This window comes from Mytilus californianus, unplaced genomic scaffold, assembly GCF_021869535.1.
Source record: "Mytilus californianus isolate M0D057914Y unplaced genomic scaffold, xbMytCali1.0.p SCAF_18, whole genome shotgun sequence".
NCBI classification, from domain to species: Eukaryota; Metazoa; Mollusca; class Bivalvia; order Mytilida; family Mytilidae; genus Mytilus; species Mytilus californianus.
In genome coordinates this window covers 6,887,067-6,903,830 of record NW_026262666.1, presented here as the reverse complement: position 1 = coordinate 6,903,830, position 16,764 = coordinate 6,887,067, and the positions used below count along the sequence as shown (strand labels likewise).

At 34.9% G+C, this 16,764-nt stretch overlaps 2 long non-coding RNA genes across 2 annotated transcripts in view; one reads left to right on the top strand and one right to left on the bottom strand.

Annotated features, from left to right (window-relative positions):
- Positions 1–16,764, bottom strand: part of LOC127726673 (uncharacterized) — a 76,306-nt gene that overhangs the window by 10,861 nt on the left and 48,681 nt on the right. The gene's annotated exons all lie outside the window — the stretch shown is intronic.
- LOC127726669 (uncharacterized) lies at positions 10,663–15,655 on the top strand. The gene is made up of 4 exons (XR_007993630.1): positions 10,663–11,133; positions 11,699–12,080; positions 13,018–13,391; positions 15,112–15,655. It is a non-coding gene; the product is annotated as an uncharacterized LOC127726669 (long non-coding RNA).

Here is a 16,764-nt window from a genome sequence, read left to right as displayed (position 1 = left end):
CCTTGTTTAATTGTTCTGTAGTAATTATCGTTACTTCCCTTTACTCATTACGTCTTGATAACAAATACGAAATATAAGTTAATAAACAACCTGAGACAAAATGACATCTGTATACAAGCAACTAAAGATACATGTATGGCCTTCAACAATGAACTGAACCTATTCTGTATCGTAATCTGTAAACACATACACCTATTTGTTCAATGTTTCAATGTATAGGTACCACATACAAATGTTTAGGGTATAATTTATTGCCGGTTTAACAACGACATTTTGTGCCACTATCTTGTTAAAAAAGTTTTTTTTCTGGTGAAACTATTCCGGTTTCGAATCTATGTATTTTTAAAAATCCATTGTGTACCATGACATCAACATTCAACAACCGTAACATAATTCTGTGTACAAACTATTGGCATAACGAGCATACATGTTACTTTATTAATGTGCCTTCAAGAATGAAACTACACATATTTTTTTACTTGATAACGGTTTGCTATGTCTTACGTCACCACATTTCGATAAAGGACATAGATTTGTGACAAAAATGGCCATAGATCTGAGTTAATAATGGACATAGATTTGAGACAATAAAAGACATAGATTTGAGACAATAAAGGACATAAATTTGGAACGTCTATGACGCAATATTAAAAGGGACATAGATTTGCGGAAAAGACATAGATTTGAGGCTGGACATAGATTTGAGGCTTACATATATATTGACACTGACGAAGGCTATTTGTTAAGCCGAAATATTTATCAACACGATTTATAACATCATCTTCGTATATTACCATCTTCAATATTAGTACCGTTGTGCATATCTTTAGACTTATATATATATATATTATATATATATATATATATATACATGTATATAGCAGTATATATTTAGTTGTGTTTTATTTTTCAAAAAACAAAATCAATTTAAAATTTAGTACTGATAAAAACAATATTTAAAGATGTAACTACTGTATTTAATTGATAACCTTTTAGAAGAAGTTTATTCAAAGGATCAATTAGTTTACATGGATCGTAACTAAATTTAAGGGCCCTATAAACAACATCAACAAAATTAAGAAGTGATATCCTGTTTTTAAATAGAATTCTAAAGGTACAGCAAAAATTCCTAACCAAATCTGTGTATCTATGAAAGAATTTGGGAAAGGTTTTATTCAATTTGTCGTCCAATTATACATAAATTTTAAAGTTCATTGAAATCAAAAACGCGACTTCAAGCACGGGCATAGCGAACAAGTTGTGAAATATTCACAACGTAATAACGGGCCACAGGAACATAACCGTCCAAAAAGGGAAAATTGACAATCGGGAACGACAAATCGTCTCTTTTGTCGTTAACTTTTTTATAGAGTTTCCTGTGTGAAACTGAAAGGTCAAAAACTAGAAAAGGACATTTATTGCTGTCAGTATTAGATTTCCGCATTCAAATTAGAAAATCCTAGATTTTTTAAAGCAAACTTGACATATCATCAAGTTGGTTTTTTTTAGTTTATCAATTAAATGTGATTAAGACGGGTCTTTACTGAGTTTGGCCCTTAACTGTGATTCATAACATACATTGTATTGCCAAAACGTACAACGATGTTGTCAAGGAGAAAATTTACATATTTCATCGTCTCGTCACAGTTCCAGTAGGTATATCTAGCATATTTCCTTTTATTTCATTAAAGAAGAAGGTTTTATATGATTTGCAGCAAAATTCTGTAATCAAATGTTTCAAAGGACCAGTCTAATAGAGAACTTCTGTTCGATCAGATTGTGTGGTAGGGTAGTGTACAGAGTCGAAAATTTATAACTGTCAACCGAATTGAACGGACCATCAAAAGCCCGTAATTTATCCAAAACATCTAAAGGGTTTTTAATACTCCAAAATTAGTTAATTTTATTATTTTCATATGCTTTATTATAAAAATTTTAATAACAAGTTCTTTAATAGAAGTAAGGGAACTACGGTGACCTACAGATGTTAACTTCTACGTCATTTTGTCTCCGATGCAGAGTTGTCTCATTGGCAATCATGCCACATGTTCTTATTGTTATATTTTTAAACAGCACAGAAAGATTAGTCATAGAACACTTTCTAAAAGTCGAGTTGAAACGAAATTTGAAAGGATTTTTGAGAACATAGTAGGGACTTTTTGTTTCTTTGGAGCACATGGCCTTAAATGTAGATGACTGTATAATTTCATTCTGAAGATCTTCCGTGTAGTATTTACGTCATACCACTACCGCATTTTTATGAACACAAATTAAACGTTATGCGAATACCTTTTATAAGTTGGTTGACCGTTATGGAATAACCGTTTCACAGATGATATCGGATATCTTCCTTATGTCGTTACTACAATACCCTTCCCTTTTCACGAATGTGACCTACCGAATTAGACTATTTACCGGATTTGTAATAACATAAGCAACACGACGGGTGCCACATGTGGAGCAGGATCTGCTTACCCTTCCGGAGCACCTGAGATCACCCCCAGTTTTTGGTGAGGTTCGTGTTGCTTAGTCTTTAGTTTTCTATATTGTGTCATCTGTACTATTATTTGTCTATTTGTCTTTTTTTATTTTTGGCCATGGCGTTGTCAGTTTGTTTTCGATCTATGAGTTTGACTGTCCCTCTGGTATCTTTCGTCCCTCTTTTACTTGAATTTAGTTTTTTATCCTAGAAATGATCGTCTTACTTACACATGTTACAATTTTACTAATCTATAAATTATTACTTTAATGACCTAACAACACTCTTTCTAATTTAATTTCGACGATGGACATACGGTATTTTGGTCCTTTTTCAGAAATTACTTTAATGACCTAACAACACTCTTTCTAATTTATTTTCGACGATGGACGGTATTTTGGTCCTTTTTCAGAAAGTTTGTAACCTCTCGGTCTTGAACGATGTTGGGCAGGGGCGTAGATACCCGGAGGCACGACAGCACCTGCATCCACGTCGTTTTCACAACAACAACAAAAACAACAACAAAACAGAGAGAGAGAGACGTACAAAGTTATAATATAGGAATTGGTCAATCAGACAGATTGGGAGAGGTATTAACGTGATGCATCTACTATGGAACGTGATATTTGTTTAACTTTCGTATATATAAAATAAGGAGATGTGGTATGATTTCCAATGAGATAACTATCCACCAAAGTTAAAATGAAGTGGATGTAAGTAATTATAGGCAACCGTACGGCATAAAAAAGTAAACTTCTACTTATACGTACAAGAAACTATAGTTGGCTCTAAAGCCTCTATGTTATCAAAATATAAAGCCAGGAGGTATAATGTTTTGAACGGTGGAGTCATAAAAAATGCTAGACAAATCAGTGATAAAATCAATACCTCTATTAATGTGTCATGTTTTTAGAAAATGCCTTTGATGATCTTGAGGTTTGTCAATACGAGGATGCAGTCTATGGTGACAAAAAGACAGCTCTCACTGCTCACAAGCAAAAAAAAACGTAACTGTGAACTATAAGTGCATACACCACAACATGCACAAGCACTGGTACTCCACTGTGACATTCTACCTGTCCAGTTTCAACTGCTAACGAATGAAAAAAAGTATCATTTGGGATACAAGAGGGATTATAAATCAAGTTGTGCTGAAATCTCCAAGAGAACCATCCGGCGTTTCATGTTGAAGTTAGCGTATACCGGCAATTTTTTGTTGATTAAAGAGGGCGTAAAGGGGGGCATCTGCACGGAAGAACGCGAAATAAAATTGCCATTTCACGATGAACGAACAATTAAAAATTTCTTGCACGTTGATCTTTTTACCGATTTCACGAAACACGGTGAATAACGAACCTTTTTCACGGCTGCACTGACGTGAAATAAAAATGGCAAAACACGTTGCACGAAAATAGCCCTTTACCACCCTCATTAAATGTGTCTTCTAAAATATGAACAGTAATATTGACCTTATCAGGCTATTTAAATATACAGTTTAAAACATTATATAACTTACTTTTATGAATAATTTGTTCAGTGTTAGATCTGGGACTAATACCGATAAATGTATTAGTCCCAGGTAAGATGTATGAGAAATGTTTTCCAAAAACACTTTATAACAGATATGTCTGGACTTTATTTCAATGAAAATTACTTACTTACTTATACTTGTTAGAAGGTGTAACTAATTACATTCACCATTTAATATTCCATTATTGTGTATTTTAATATGATATATGAATGATGGTATGTAGTTGATCATTGAAAGGATTCATATATATCGTTACTATAAATCCTTGATCATCAGTACTGCCAAGTTTTCATGAAGCAAATGCGTGAGATTTGGCCAAAATTGTAAAGATCAAAGAGAAAAAACAATATATCAAAGGAAAATGCCGCCAAATATGCATGAAAATGCGTGAGTGAGACTTGGCAGCCCTGAATCATTGTTGTGTGAATATTCTTGTGTTCTTTTGTATGTAAACGATCAAAAATCTAATAAAGATAAAAAAAAACAAGTAACTCAATAACATGCTTCGCTTGACTTAATTTTTAAGCCCGTCATTTTCCGCGGACTAATTATTTAGTTTTTAATCATCAGATTTGATTCAAAATCATTCAAGACAAATGTTAGCAAATGGAGAATCATTACATTTTCAAGATTAGCAATGACGTAGAATAAAATCCATGTGACACGTATTTGGGGTCAAACCGTGGACGAACCGTGTTCTGCTTTTCAACTGAGCTGGTAGGTCACCAGGGGCGTGTTTTTTTGTTCTTCGGTAGTGAACCAGAAGAGGCCCATTTCTGTTTTTTTGCATTGGGAAGATCTTCTGGCTCTCTTCTACCTCTTCCTTTTAAATAGGTAGTTTAGACGGCAGAAGCACATAACAAACATGGCGTCGCTTAGTCTAAATAACATTAATAAATTTATGAATGCAGATATAATAGAATGTGAGCTGTGTGATAAACGTTTTTATGGTATGACAGCCTTAGTAGAACATTCTTGTAGGAACGATAAGCTGGATAAATATAAGAACTACACGGACAATAACAGTAAGGGGACGACTATTTGATAGTCTGGGGAGGGGGAGGGGGCAGGAGGATATTTTGCGGATTTATTATTCATTTTAATCTGTCGCTAATCATGCTTTTATTTTAGCTCTAACCTGGCCACATTTTTCATATATAAAATCCTCTTGTCCCCCACCCCACCTCCCAAAAAAAAATATCAAATGGTTTTCCCCTTATTTAACACAACTTTAAATTGATTGATTGTTGGTTGCTTATTTAGAACGTCCAGTGACAAAAAATTCATGCATGTTCAGGAAAACACGAGTGTAAAAGTCAGGTATATATTATAAAAATAAGGAGATGTAGTATGCTTGCCAATGAGGCAACTATCCACCCAAGTTCAAATGAAGTGGATGTAAGCAATTATAAGCAATCGTACGGCCTTCAACAATAACAAAAACCCATACCGTATAGTCGGCTATAAAAGACCCCGACATGAAAAATGTAAACCAATTCAAACAAGAAAACTAACGGCCTAATTCTATATTACAAAACAATTTACAAAAAATCAAATATGAGTTGACAGACAACCACTGAACTATACAGGTTCCTGACTTGGGACATGCACATAAAGAATATGGCAGGATTAAACATGTTTGTGAGCGCTCAACTCTTCTCTAAACTGGGACAGTGGTGTAACAGTACCACATAAGAACAAACTGTAAAAATCAGTTGCAATTAAATTAACTCAACAGATCGGTACGAGACACAAACAACAACTAACATTAAGACAATAGACAGAAAGCACCGAAATAAGAGTATTTGCAGTCATTGAAAGTTTGTTCAAAGCTAATTACAAGTAACGCTGACATAAATCTTGTTCTCCCAGACTAAGTATACCTTGTGGTGGTCCGAAGGTTTTGACAATAAAAATTTTGCAATAGAAATAATTGTTAGAATTGACCAGCTGATTTTCCTCAAGGATCACCAGGGAAAAAAGTTTTGAGAACTCGGTGATATCTTTGCCGTATATACAAAAATAATCCAGTTTAGTTACTTTAAAAAAAATGATAGACAAGATGTTCTTTTCGATCATATAACAGACAAACATTGACAAATTCTTGCACAGTTTAAGATTATTCCTGAAAATCAAATGGTCGGGGCTTCAAGCCGGATTTATTTAGCAAAATTGAGTTAGGAAAGCATAAAGAAAAAATGTCCAACCAATTTTCTTTGTTTTTATACTTATTGTATAATTACATCAATGTCAAAACAGAGCACTCCATTACAGACTTGACTCAAGCTAGCGAACAATTGTAGCGAACAATTAGCCAGCGAACAATTAGGAGGTATAACCAAAAACCACAATTTCACATAAGACAATCACGTTTTTTTCGAGCTAGCGAACAATTACAGAGACCTAGCGGACAATTATAAGAATATTCAAAATATTAAACAAAAACGAATAAAAAAAATTAAAACAAAAGGGATACCATAAAGATTTTGAGCAATTTATAGAGATTGTGACAGGCAACGACTGTAAAGGTAACATAGAGGAGACATTATCGTATCTAATAAGACAAACTCCAAAATGGTTTATGTTTAAAAATCTGAAGTTAAGTTTAAACTGAAATTGTAAAAACGAAAAGGGAGGAGGGGGCATACATTAAGTTGATTTTTGACCCATTTATAGAGATTGTGACGGTACACGACTGCATAGGTGATGCAGCTGAGACATAAGCGTATCTATTCAGACGAACTCCAGGATGGTTTATGTTAAAAATCTGAAGTAAGGTTGAAAAAATTGTAATTAAAAACAAAAAGGGGGATACCTTAAGTTGATTGTCGACCCATTCATAGAGACTGTGACGGGCAACGACTGCCTATAGGTGATGCAGCGGAGACATTGGCGCAACGTTTAGAAAAAACACCAGAGTAGTTTATGTTCGAAAATATGAATTTACGGTTAAAAAACTGAAATTGTGAAATTGACAAAATGAGATTAGGGGGGAAGGCCAATTTAAGTTAATTTTGAACCAATTTCATGAGATTGTGACGGGCAACGATTCTATAGGTGTTGTAGAGGAGACATTGGAGCATCGTTTAAGAAAATCTTTTAAAAAAAAGTTAATTTTGGACAAATTTCAAGAGATTTTGACGGGCAACGACTATATAGGTGTTGTAGAGGAGACAATGGCGCATCGTTTAATAAAATCTCCAGAGTGGTTTATGTTCGAAAATCTGAAGTTCCGGTTAAAAAACTGAATTTGTGAAATTGACTAAATGAGATTGGGGGTTAGGCCAATTTAAGTTAATTTTGGACCAATTTCAAGAGATTGTGACGGGCAACGACTATACAGGTGTTGTAGAAGAGACATTGGCGCATCGTTTAGGAAAAACTCCAGAGTGGTTTATGTTCGAAAATCTGAAGTTACGGTTAAAAAACTGAAACTTTTATTGTAAAATTGACAAAATGAGATAAGGGGGTAGGCCAATTCAAGTTAATTTTGGACTCATTTGAAGAGATTGTGACGATCAACGACTATATGAGTGTTGTAGAGGAGACAATGGCGCATCGTTTAAGAAAATCTCCAGAGTGGTTTATGTTCGAAAATCTCAAGTAACGGTTAAAAAACTGAAATTGTGAAATTGACAAAATGAGATTGGGGGGGTAGGCCAATTTAAGTAAATTTTGGACCTATTTCAAGAGATTTTGACGGGCAACGACTATAAAGGTGTTGTAGAGGAGACAATGGCGCATCGTTTAAGAAAATCTCCAGAGTGGTTTATGTTTGAAAATCTGAAGTTACGGTTAAAAAACTGAAACTTTTATTGTGAAATTGACAAAATGAGATTAGGGGGGTAGGGCAATTCAAGTTAAATTTGGACTAATTTGAAGAGATTGTGACGGGCAACAACTATATGAGTGTTGTAGAGGAGACAATGGCGCATCGTTTAAGAAAATCTCCAGAGTGGTTTATGTTCGAAAATCTGAAGTTACGGTTAAAAAACTGAAACTTTTATTGTGAAATTCACAAAATGAGATTAGGGGGGTAGGCCAATTTAAGTTAATTTTGGACCAATTTCAAGAGATTGTGACGGGCAACGATTACATAGGTGTTGTAGAGGAGACATTTGCGCATCGTTTAAGAAAATCTCCAGAGTGGTTTATGTTCGAAAATCTGAAGTTCCGGTTAAAAAACTGAAAATTTTATTGTGAAATTGACAAAATGAGATTAGGGGGGTAGGGCACTAAAAGAAAAATTTGGACCATTTTAAAGAGATTGTGACGGGCAACGACTATATAGGTGTTGAAGAGGAGACATTGGCGCATCGTTTAAGAAAATCTCCAGAGTAGTTTATGTTCGAAAATCTGAAGTTACGGTTAAAAAACTGAAATTGTGAAATTGACAAAATGAGATTAGGGGGGTAGGCCAATTTAAGTTAATTTTGGACCAATTTCAAGAGATTGTGACGGGCAACGATTACATACGTGTTGTAGAGGAGACATTAGCGCATCGTTTAAGAAAATCTCCAGAGTGGTTTATGTTCGAAAATCTGAAGTTCCGGTTAAAAAACTGAAATTGTGAAATTAACTAAATGAGATTGGGGGTTAGGCCAATTTAAGTTAATTTTGGACCAATTTTAAGAGATTGTGACGGGCAACGACTATAAAGGTGTTGTAGAAGAGACATTGGCGCATCGTTTAGGAAAATCTCCAGAGTGGTTTATGTTCGAAAATCTGAAGTTACGGTTAAAAAACTGAAAATTTTATTGTGAAATTGACAAAATGAGATTAGGGGGGTAGGCCAATTTAAGTTAATTTTGGACCAATTTCAAGAGATTGTGACGGGCAACGACTATATAGGTGTTGTAGAAGAGACATTGGCGCATCGTTTAGGAAAATCTCCAGAGTGGTTTATGTTCGAAAATCTGAAGTTACGGTTAAAAAACTGAAATTTTATTGTGAAATTGACAAAATGAGATTAGGGGGGTAGGGCAATTCAAGTTAATTTTGGACCTATTTCAAGAGATTGTGACGGGCAACGACTATATAGGTGTTGTAGAAGAAACATTGGCGCATCGTTTAAGAAAATCTCCAGAGTGGTTTATGTTCGAAAATCTGAAGTTACGGTTAAAAAACTGAAAATTTTATTGTGAAATTGACAAAATGAGATTAGGGGGGTAGGGCAATTCAAGTTAATTTTGGACATATTTCAAGAGATTGTGACGGGCAACGACTATATAGGTGTTGTAGAAGAAACATTGGCGCATCGTTTAAGAAAATCTCCAGAGTGGTTTATGTTCGAAAATCTGAAGTTACGGTTAAAAAACTGAAACTTTTATTGTGAAATTGACAAAATGAGATTAGGGGGGTAGGCCAATTTAAGTTAATTTTGGACCAATTTCAAGAGATTGTGACGGGCAACGATTACATAGGTGTTGTAGAGGAGACATTTGCGCATCGTTTAAGAAAATCTCCAGAGTGGTTTATGTTCGAAAATCTGAAGTTACGGTTAAAAAACTGAAAATTTTATTGTGAAATTGACAAAATGAGATTAGGGGGGTAGGGCACTAAAAGAAAAATTTGGACCATTTTAAAGAGATTGTGACGGGCAACGACTATATAGGTGTTGAAGAGGAGACATTGGCGCATCGTTTAAGAAAATCTCCAGAGTGGTTTATGTTCGAAAATCTGAAGTTCCGGTTAAAAAACTGAAATTGTGAAATTGACTAAATGAGATTGGGGTTTAGGCCAATTTAAGTTAATTTTGGACCAATTTTAAGAGATTGTGACGGGCAACGACTATATAGGTGTTGTAGAAGAAACAATGGCGCATCGTTTAAGAAAATCTCCAGAGTGGTTTATGTTCGAAAATCTGAAGTTACGGTTAAAAAACTGAAACTTTTATTGTGAAATTGACAAAATGAGATTAGGGGGGTAGGGCAATTCAAGTTATTTTTTGACATATTTCAAGAGATTGTGACGGGCAACGACTATATAGGTGTTGTAGAAGAAACAATGGCGCATCGTTTAAGAAAATCTCCAGAGTGGTTTATGTTCGAAAATCTGAAGTTACGGTTAAAAAACTGAAACTTTTATTGTGATATTGACAAAATGAGATTAGGGGGGAAGGCCAATTTAAACTAATTTTGGACCAATTTCAAGAGATTGTGACGGGCAACGATTACATAGGTGTTGTAGAGGAGACATTTGCGCATCGTTTAAGAAAATCTCCAGAGTGGTTTATGTTCGAAAATCTGAAGTTACGGTTAAAAAACTGAAAATTTTATTGTGAAATTGACAAAATTAGATTAGGGGGGTAGGGCACTAAAAGAAAAATTTGGACCATTTTAAAGAGATTGTGACGGGCAACGACTATATAGGTGTTGAAGAGGAGACATTGGCGCATCGTTTAAGAAAATCTCCAGAGTAGTTTATGTTCGAAAATCTGAACCTACGGTTAAAAAACTGAAATTGTGAAATTGACAAAATGAGATTAGGGGGGTAGGCCAATTTAAGTTAATTTTGGACCAATTTCAAGAGATTGTGACGGGCAACGATTACATACGTGTTGTAGAGGAGACATTAGCGCATCGTTTAAGAAAATCTCCAGAGTGGTTTATGTTCGAAAATCTGAAGTTCCGGTTAAAAAACTAAAAAGTGTGAAATTGACTAAATGAGATTGGGGGTTAGGCCAATTTAAGTTAATTTTGGACCAATTTTAAGAGATTGTGACGGGCAACGACTATATAGGTGTTGTAGAAGAGACATTTGCGCATCGTTTAGGAAAATCTCCAGAGTGGTTTATGTTCGAAAATCTGAAGTTACGGTTAAAAAACTGAAAATTTTATTGTGAAATTGACAAAATGAGATTAGGGGGGTAGGCCAATTTAAGTTAATTTTGGACCAATTTCAAGAGATTGTGACGGGCAACGATTACATAGGTGTTGTAGAGGAGACATTTGCGCATCGTTTAAGAAAATCTCCAGAGTGGTTTATGTTCGAAAATCTGAAGTTCCGGTTAAAAAACTGAAAATTTTATTGTGAAATTGACAAAATGAGATTAGGGGGGTAGGGCACTAAAAAAAAAATTTGGACCATTTTAAAGAGATTGTGACGGGCAACGACTATATAGGTGTTGAAGAGGAGACATTGGCGCATCGTTTAAGAAAATCTCCAGAGTGGTTTATGTTCGAAAATCTGAAGTTCCGGTTAAAAAACTGAAATAGTGAAATTGACTAAATGAGATTGGGGGTTAGGCCAATTTAAGTTAATTTTGAACCAATTTTAAGAGATTGTGATGGGCAACGACTATATAGGTGTTGTAGAAGAGACATTGGCGCATCGTTTAGGAAAATCTCCAGAGTAGTTTATGTTCGAAAATCTGAAGTTACGGTAAAAAAACTGAAAATTTTATTGTGAAATTGACAAGTGAGATTAGGGGGGTAGGGCAATTCAAGTTAATTTTGGACATATTTCAAGAGATTGTGACGGGCAACGACTATATAGGTGTTGTAGAAGAAACAATGGCACATCGTTTAAGAAAATCTCCAGAGTGGTTTATGTTCGAAAATCTGAAGTTACGGTTAAAAAGCTGAAAATGTTATTGTGAAATTGACAAAATGAGATTAAAACGGTAGGGCACTAAAAGAAAAAATTGGACCATTTTAAAGAGATTATGACGGGCAACGACTATATAGGTGTTGTAGAGGAGACATTGGCGCATCGTTTAAGAAAATCTCCTGAGTGGTTTATGTTCGAAAATCTGAAGTTACGGTTAAAAAACTGAAAATGTTATTGTGAAATTGACAAAATGAGATTAAAACGGTAGGGCACTAAAAGAAAAAATTGGACCATTTTAAAGAGATTATGACGGGCAACGACTATATAGGTGTTGTAGAGGAGACATTGGCGCATCGTTTATGAAAATCTCCTGAGTGGTTTATGTTCGAAAATCTGAAGTTACGGTTAAAAAACTGAAAATTTTAATGTGAAATTGACAGAATGAGATTAAGGGGGTAGGGCACTAAAAGAAAAATTTGGACCATTTTAAAGAGATTGTGACGGGCAACGACTATATAGGTGTTCAAGAGGAGACATTGGCGCATCGTTTAAGAAAATCTCCAGAGTGGTTTACGTTCGAAAATCTGAAGCTACGGTTAAAAAACTGAAAATTTTATTGTGAAATTGACAAAATGAGATGAGGGGGGGAGGGCACTAAAAGAAAAATTTGGACCATTTTAAAGAGATTGTGACGGGCAACGACTATATAGGTGTTGAAGAAGAGACATTGGCGCATCGTTTAAGAAAATCTCCAGAGTAGTTTATGTTCGAAAATCTGAAGTTACGGTTTAAAAAACTGAAATTGTAAAATTGACAAAATGAGATTAGGGGGCAGGCCAATTTAAGTTAATTTTGGACCAATTTAAGAGATTGTGACGGGCAACGACTATACAGGTTTTGTAAAGGAGACATTGGCGCATCGTTTAAGAAAATCTCCAGAGTAGTTTATGTTCGAAAATCTGAAGTTACGGTTAAAAAACTGAAATTGTGAAATTGACAAAATGAGATAAGGGGGGTAGGCCAATTTAAGTTAATTTTGGACAAATTTTAAGAGATTGTGACGGGCAACGACTATATAGGTGTTGTAGAGGAGACAATGGCGCATCGTTTAAGAAAATGTCCAAGAGTGGTTTATGTTCGAAAATCTGAAGTTACGGTTAAAAAACTGAAATTGTCAAATTGACAAAATGAGATAAGAGGGGTAGGCCAATTTAAATTAATTTTGGACCAATTTCAAGAGATTGTGACGGGCAACGACTATATAGGTGTTGTAGAGGAGACAATGGCGCATTGTTTAAGAAATTATCCAGAGTGGTTTATGTTCGAAAATCTGAAGTTACGGTTAAAAAACTGAAAATTTTATTGTGAAATTGACAAAATGAGATTAGGGGGGTAGGGCAATTCAAGTTAATTTTGGACCTATTTCAAGAGATTGTGACGGGCAACGACTATATAGGTGTTGAAGAGGAGACATTGGCGCATCGTTTAAGAAAATCTCCAGAGTAGTTCATGTTCGAAAATCTGAAGTTACGGTAAAAAAACTGAAATTGTGAAATTCACAAAATGAGATTAGGGGGCAGGCCAATTTAAGTTAATTTTGGACCAATTTAAGAGATTGTGACGGGCAACGACTATACAGGTTTTGTAAAGGAGACATTGGCGCATCGTTTAAGAAAATCTCCAGAGTAGTTTATGTTCGAAAATCTGAAGTTACGGTTAAAAAACTGAAAATTTTATTGTGAAATTGACAAAATGAGATTAGGGGGGTAGGGCACTAAAAGAAAAATTTAGACCATTTTAAAGAGATTGTGACGGGCAACGACTATATAGGTGTTGTAGAAGAGACATTGGCGCATCGTTTACGAAAATCTCCAGAGTGGTTTATGTTCGAAAATCTGAAGTTACGGTTAAAAAACTGAAAATTTTATTGTGTAATTGACAAAATGAGATTAGGGGGGTAGGGCAATTCAAGTTAATTTTGGACCTATTTCAAGAGATTGTGACGAGCAACGACTATTTAGGTGTTGTAGAAGAAACAATGGCGCATCGTTTAAGAAAATCTTCAGAGTGGTTTATGTTCGAAAATCTGAAGTTACGGTTAAAAAACTGAAAATGTTATTGTGAAATTGACAAAATGAGATTAAAGGGGTAGGGCACTAAAAGAAAAAATTGGACCATTTTAAAGAGATTATGACGGACAACGACTATATAGGTGTTGTAGAGGAGACATTGGCGCATCGTTTAAGAAAATCTCCTGAGTGGTTTATGTTCGAAAATCTGAAGTTACGGTTAAAAAACTGAAAATTTTATTGTGAAATTGACAGAATGAGATTAAGGGGGTAGGGCACTAAAAGAAAAATTTTGGACCATTTTAAAGAGATTGTGACGGGCAACGACTATATAGGTGTTGAAGAGGAGACATTGGCGCATCGTTTAAGAAAATCTCCAGAGTGGTTTACGTTCGAAAATCTGAAGTTACGGTTAAAAAACTGAAAATTTTATTGTGAAATTGACAAATTGAGATTAGGGTGGTAGGGCACTAAAAGAAAAATTTGGACCATTTTAAAGAGATTGTGACGGGCAACGACTATATAGGTGTTGAAGAGGAGACATTGGCGCATCGTTTAAGAAAATCTCCAGAGTAGTTTATGTTCGAAAATCTGAAGTTACGGTTAAAAAACTGAAAATTTTATTGTGAAATTGACAAAATGAGATTAGGGGGGTAGGGCACTAAAAGAAAAATTTGCACCATTTTAAAGAGATTGTGACGGGCAACGACTATATAGGTGTTGTAGAGGAGACATTGGCGCATCGTTTAAGAAAATCTCCTGAGTGGTTTATGTTCGAAAATCTGAAGTTACGGTTAAAAAACTGAAAATTTTATTGTGAAATTGACAGAATGAGATTAAGGGGGTAGGGCACTAAAAGAAAAATTTAGACCATTTTAAAGAGATTGTGACGGGCAACGACTATATAGGTGTTGAAAAAGAGACATTGGCGCATCGTTTAAGAAAATCTCCAGAGTAGTTTATGTTCGAAAATCTGAAGTTACGGTTAAAAAACTGAAAATTTTATTGTGAAATTGACAGAATGAGATTAAGGGGATAGGGCACTAAAAGAAAAATTTGGACCATTTTAAAGAGATTGTGACGGGCAACGACTATATAGGTGTTGAAGAGGAGACATTGGCGCATTGTTTAAGAAAATCTCCAGAGTAGTTTATGTTCGAAAATCTGAAGTTACGGTTAAAAAACTGAAAATTTTATTGTGAAATTGACAAAATGAGATTAGGGGGGTAGGGCACTAAAAGAAAAATTTGGACCATTTTAAAGAGATTGTGACGGGCAACGACTATATAGGTGTTGTAGAGGAGACATTGGCGCATCGTTTAAGAAAATCTCCTGAGTGGTTTATGTTCGAAAATCTGAAGTTACGGTTAAAAAACTGAAAATTTTATTGTGAAATTGACAAAATGAGATTAGGGGGGTAGGGCAATTCAAGTTAATTTTGGACCTATTTCAAGAGATTGTGACGGGCAACGACTATATAGGTGTTGAAGAGGAGACATTGGCGCATCGTTTAAGAAAATCTCCAGAGTAGTTTATGTTCGAAAATCTGAAGTTACGGTAAAAAACTGAAATTGTGAAATTCACAAAATGAGATTAGGGGGCAGGCCAATTTAAGTTAATTTTGGACCAATTTAAGAGATTGTGACGGGCAACGACTATACAGGTTTTGTAAAGGAGACATTGGCGCATTGTTTAAGAAAATCTCCAGAGTAGTTTATGTTCGAAAATCTGAAGTTACGGTTAAAAAACTGAAAATTTTATTGTGAAATTGACAAAATGAGATTAGGGGGGTAGGGCACTAAAAGAAAAATTTGGACCATTTTAAAGAGATTGTGACGGGCAACGACTATATAGGTGTTGTAGAAGAGACATTGGCGCATCGTTTACGAAAATCTCCAGAGTGGTTTATGTTCGAAAATCTGAAGTTACGGTTAAAAAACTGAAAATTTTATTGTGTAATTGACAAAATGAGATTAGGGGGGTAGGGCAATTCAAGTTAATTTTGGACCTATTTCAAGAGATTGTGACGAGCAACGACTATTTAGGTGTTGTAGAAGAAACAATGGCGCATCGTTTAAGAAAATCTTCAGAGTGGTTTATGTTCGAAAATCTGAAGTTACGGTTAAAAAACTGAAAATGTTATTGTGAAATTGACAAAATGAGATTAAAGGGGTAGGGCACTAAAAGAAAAAATTGGACCATTTTAAAGAGATTATGACGGACAACGACTATATAGGTGTTGTAGAGGAGACATTGGCGCATCGTTTAAGAAAATCTCCTGAGTGGTTTATGTTCGAAAATCTGAAGTTACGGTTAAAAAACTGAAAATTTTATTGTGAAATTGACAGAATGAGATTAAGGGGGTAGGGCACTAAAAGAAAAATTTTGGACCATTTTAAAGAGATTGTGACGGGCAACGACTATATAGGTGTTAAAGAGGAGACATTGGCGCATCGTTTAAGAAAATCTCCAGAGTGGTTTACGTTCGAAAATCTGAAGTTACGGTTAAAAAACTGAAAATTTTATTGTGAAATTGACAAATTGAGATTAGGGTGGTAGGGCACTAAAAGAAAAATTTGGACCATTTTAAAGAGATTGTGACGGGCAACGACTATATAGGTGTTGAAGAGGAGACATTGGCGCATCGTTTAAGAAAATTTCCAGAGTAGTTTATGTTCGAAAATCTGAAGTTACGGTTAAAAAACTGAAAATTTTATTGTGAAATTGACAAAATGAGATTAGGGGGGTAGGGCACTAAAAGAAAAAATTGCACCATTTTAAAGAGATTGTGACGGGCAACAACTATATAGGTGTTGTAGAAGAGACATTGGCGCATCGTTTAAGAAAATCTCCTGAGTGGTTTATGTTCGAAAATCTGAAGTTACGGTTAAAAAACTGAAAATTTTAATGTGAAATTGACAGAATGAGATTAAGGGGGTAGGGCACTAAAAGAAAAATTTGGACCATTTTAAAGAGATTGTGACGGGCAACGACTATATAGGTGTTGAAAAAGAGACATTGGCGCATCGTTTAAGAAAATCTCCAGAGTAGTTTATGTTCGAAAATCTGAAGTTACGGTTAAAAAACTGAAAATTTTATTATGAAATTGACAGAATGAGATTAAGGGGGTAGGG